Source organism: Alligator sinensis, unplaced genomic scaffold (genome assembly GCF_000455745.1).
Source record: "Alligator sinensis unplaced genomic scaffold, ASM45574v1 scaffold195_2, whole genome shotgun sequence".
Taxonomy (NCBI): Eukaryota; Metazoa; Chordata; order Crocodylia; family Alligatoridae; genus Alligator; species Alligator sinensis.
Genome location: NW_005842253.1, coordinates 1,496,909 through 1,501,696, shown reverse-complemented (window position 1 = coordinate 1,501,696; position 4,788 = coordinate 1,496,909). Strand labels below are relative to the sequence as shown.

At 38.7% G+C, this 4,788-nt stretch overlaps 1 protein-coding gene across 6 annotated transcripts in view; it reads right to left on the bottom strand.

Moving 5' to 3' along the window:
* Nucleotides 1-4,788, bottom strand: part of STK32C (serine/threonine kinase 32C) — a 210,420-nt gene that overhangs the window by 111,329 nt on the left and 94,303 nt on the right. The gene's annotated exons all lie outside the window — the stretch shown is intronic.

The following is a 4,788-nucleotide window of genomic DNA, read 5'->3' as shown; positions in this document are numbered from 1 at the left end:
AAGAGTTCGAGCCTTAAAGCAGAGATCATATATAAATGTAAGACTGAGAAGTGCCCTGGATCCGGCTTCACAAAGTTTTTCCTGCAGAAGGTCACCTTTTATTAAACTTCATCATAGTCAAGGAGAACAACAGCCAAAATATTCAGGGTTTTTCAATCATTTCATTGAAATCAAAACCTGGAAATGATTTTCTGGTTTTTCCTCTAGAAAAATCCAACAATTATAAAATTAATCCAAACAAAAAAAGAGGAGAAAAATCTACATTGACGTTCAAGAGAGATTCAGATGAGAACAGATGTAACAGTATCTTAAAGGAACTGTTTTTGTGACACATCTACAATCTAGGCCTTTGTAACCTATACAAAGTGGATTAAAACTTTCCTATATTCAGCTGCAGGCTGCATGAATTATTAAAGCTATGAAATCAGAAGGTTAAACTGCTTCTGCAAAGCAAACAACATTAAATGGGTAGCCTTCTTCAGTAGGGTCACTCTAAAACCATCTTCTATTGAATTGATGTGAAATCTACTGCAACCAGCTCAGCTAAATTCTCCTCAACAGTTTCTTATGATTCTCTAAAAAGTTACTGTGCTGAAATTAAAAAAAAAATGCCATTCTATAAAAAGCATGGCCCTGTGCAGGAAAATATAGTTGAAGTAAAAGCAATATTCTGAATGTGTCAACAATGAAATATATATCTGGATATACTGCATATCTGTGCGGCATGAACAAACCTTCAATAATCACTAAATATGTGAACCTAGCTTCCCCAATACACCTGTAGATAAAAAAAAATAAGTAGAGTTTCTTTCTCTTTCTGCTTGCATTGCTTAATAAGGTTGGTTTCTGGATGACAGAGTTTTATGATCACTGGGAAAAAGTTCATGTTTCCCATTTACTTTTAACTTAAATCAGTATAAGATATTTATCCACAAACAATATTGTGTTACCATTCAGTTCAACATTTCAAAATGTGAGAATAGTAAAATAAAATTTGTAGGTGGCTGGCAGCTACTGGTGACCACTTTGATCAACTAGAGTTCTGTTTTGTCCAAATACAATCATTTTGTTGCCTCCATTTCCACTCCACCTGTCTTGCTTAGACTGAGACCTCATGGGTGAAATTACTACAATTGGTTGGTTGGTTTGTACAATGCCTAATACATCAGGGACCTCTACATGATACTGCAGGATCATTATCTTCATTACTACTACAGCAATTGGAAAAGTAGGTTCAGGTTTTACTAACAGTAAAACAAATGGATTTATGACTTGGTAACTATACATAGATATAAGAGAGCACATTTTCCATAATAGCACCACCATCTACTCCTATCAGTTGGTGTGGGGGAGTTTGTATAACCTAACAAACATACAGTACATAGATATATGCACTATGGGCTAACTTATGTTTAAGCTCATGTGGAATGAGGCTGTAAGAATATAGTAAAACTAGTATTTGTTCCAGTATCTATAGCTCATCATTCTATTTAGTGGTTAGAAGACAAGTCTGTGAATCATCCCAATAGGTTTACTTCCTAGAACTCCTCTGGCTCTAGGAAATATAGATTTCATAGACATTCAGGCTGGAAGGGACCTCGGGAGATCATAGAGTCCAGCCCCCTGCCCCAAGGGCAGGAAGTCAGCTAGAGTCAAAGGATCCAAGCAGGATAAGTGTCCAAACAATTCTTAAAGGAGTCCGGAGTTGGATAAGATGTTTAGTCTCTCTAGGTCCCTCAGTTTACCCATCTGTTCACAATAATGTGCACCTCACTGTTATATAGTGCATCCTAATATAATGTTTTGAAACTTGTTGAGATTTTGGATAAAAGGTGCTGTAGAAATACCATAAATTATCACTAGGTACATACGCACATTTGTGGGACCCAGTCTAGGATCATGTTGCTTGCTTTAAACCACAAGACTATCGATCAGCTCAGAACTGCATGTGGATCCCACCTTGGGGTAGGGAAAATGGCATGTGTGACCAGTCATCTCTCATTTCAGTTTATCAAATGTTTCAGTGCCATCAATTGGAAATGCAGAAGAGAAGTGAAATTACTCTGTGAACATGTTATAATAAATGTGTGTATTGTTTACTTATCTTGTTGTATAATTATAAAGTTCATTTATAATATGTTTGACTTCTAAGACAGCGTATTAGATTGACAAAGGGGACATACATATAATTCAGCACCCAAGAAGAGAGATACAGCTAACAGACCAGTGGTAAGACCCCATTAAGACTGAGATTAGGTCCACAATGCAGGTTGCAACGCAAAGAAAACCTGAGCTAATATAGCAGCACAGAGCTCCACGGAGAAGCAGGGTAAATCAATCTGTTGGAAGCTCCATGCTAACATGGCTAAACTGCTTTCAGTACCCAGTCTAGCTTCTTTAAAGCTGGCTTCAATATCTATACACTATACTATAGACTGCAGTACAGACATGTTTAAACTGCGTCAACAATGGAATGGCCATCATGGTGACATTCTTTTGGACAGATCCTGATGCATGCTCAGGCTGATTGGGAAAAACCCAGAAAATTGTACATCAGGGGCCCAAAACCAAAAACCAAACAGCTTCAGAGAGACAGGAACTTTCTTACCCCAGATTCCCAGTGAGAGTTGGCAAAACAGACAAAGAAAGAGGAGGAGGATCTGAACATATGAAAGGAATATCAGGTGTTTTAGTTTGTCTCTGCTGCATAAAAGAGAAGCCTATTACTTTCGGTAAAGCGGAGGATAGAGGAGGTTAAACGCATGTGTAGGTTGATTGCCATTTTAAAATGATCCTTTTCCAACTACTAAGTAAAAAAAAAAGACATATTTCTTTAAAACATCTGTTAGAGACTATCACTAATCAGGGGTTCCCAAAGATGGGGAATGCAGGTACACAAAACCTAGTCAGACCTGCAGCATTGTCAAGCAGTTAGGAAACATGGGGCAGTCCACTCAAGTTGCGGTCTAAGAGTATGTGTACACTGCAGTCAAAATGTGATGGAGTGCAGCTCCTATAGAGATACCCTGGGTAGCCTGGATACCAATAGCAGCATGACTGCAACAGCTTGGAGCTTACTATGGGGCTGCAGATTCTGCCTCAGGCAGTATCCATTCAGGTGGCTACCCCACAATGAACTCCATTCTGCCGTGTCTACATGAATGTCAGACCCAAACCAGGTAGTTTAAAACTAGCTAAGGTAGATGTACAAAAGCTGCAGTCACACCACTGAGTGCAGCATATGTGGACACACCCAAAGGGGGAAGGACTATGAGATTCACAGTTTAGAGGCCTAACTCCTGAGAAGGTGCTTTCAGAAAGACCACAAGGAGGGCTGAGATACATCTCCCATCATAACTATGACAACTTTCCTGTATATAACACTGTGAAATTGCTGTAGAAAAGATTGCTCTAATTCACAAGTAATAAAAGGCCTGCCACTTGCCTCCTCCCAAAGAGAACATCTATACAGAGTGAAATGGACAACTTGATCTGCAGGTAACAATGAATTCAATTCTATTCCTGTATTGATAGCAGCGTAGCTCTCTTCTTTTGATCGTGGTTCTCTCTCTCTCAGAACAGCATCTTCTTGAGATCTCATCTTGAATGGATACTTTCAATTTTTCCACAGAAAATTGTGCATCTCTCCAATTTCTAAGTGTATTAAAAAGCAGGTTTTTTTTGAAAATCCCCTTTCTATAGAGCCTGTCCATTATAAAAAACCTTTTTACTACCAGATACATTCCACAAAATCATAATGTGAGCTAAAAAAAATGTACAAAAGACTCACCAGCAAAGAGAGACAGAGACATGTGTCCAAATCCATGAGAAACCTATCCATGAATGGCCCTCTGGAACATTTCATTTCAACATTGTCCAGTAGCAGGCTGACCAAGACTTCAATTTGTGTTGAAGAATTCTGAGACATTATTATTTCTTCTGCAGCTATGAATTCAGAGAAGTTTCCCGTAACCTAGCTAACTCTTTTTCATTTTAAAACAGCATAGGCTGGCTCAGATTGAATAAGGAAGCTTGCATGAAGAAAATGGTCTAGGGGAAAGAAAATGAATCTTTGACATGTTCCAGACTGGTCTCAGCTATTAAGGATTTAAGCCAGGTTGAATCACATTTTTAAAGCCACTGAGATGCTTAAAGATATGCATATGTGCTAGCTGGATCTTCAAAAGCATCTAGGATCTAGCTCTCATTTTATTTAAAGTAACTTCTCTTTCTGGCTGTTGGCCAGACTCTGATGCTTCATTCTGAAGACCTCTTCATGGCTACAATGTCTTTCCTTCATCTGAGGGTTCTTCCCTAAATAAAATCAGCTCAGACCAGAGTCAATGCAAAACAAATTTATTTGTATACATGTCCCATATAACATGCATTATGCACATATAAAATTATATAATTTAGTTCATTTATATGGTCATTTACGTTTCTTGATTTCTGTGGATATCCTAGACCCTCAGGGCAATTTGACCCGTTCCTAATAAATAGCACTAAAGGTGTTGAGAATGAGAATATCTGTCCTAACTGTCAGGTTTTTTCAGAGCCTCTAATTTACAGTATGAACCTTATTCTAGCACATTCACACTTCAAAATGAGGAAAATTATTTGCACTGGGGTGCACGGATAAGAGATTTTTGGGGCTGATACTGATAGCCGATTTTTAAGGAGGCGTGTCGGCCAATACCGATCCGATACGCAGCTCTTCAGCTTCAGAGCTTGAAGAGCTGCATCCATCTGGTAAATGTGGTGTGGTGGAAGGGGAAGGAAGGGCGGGGG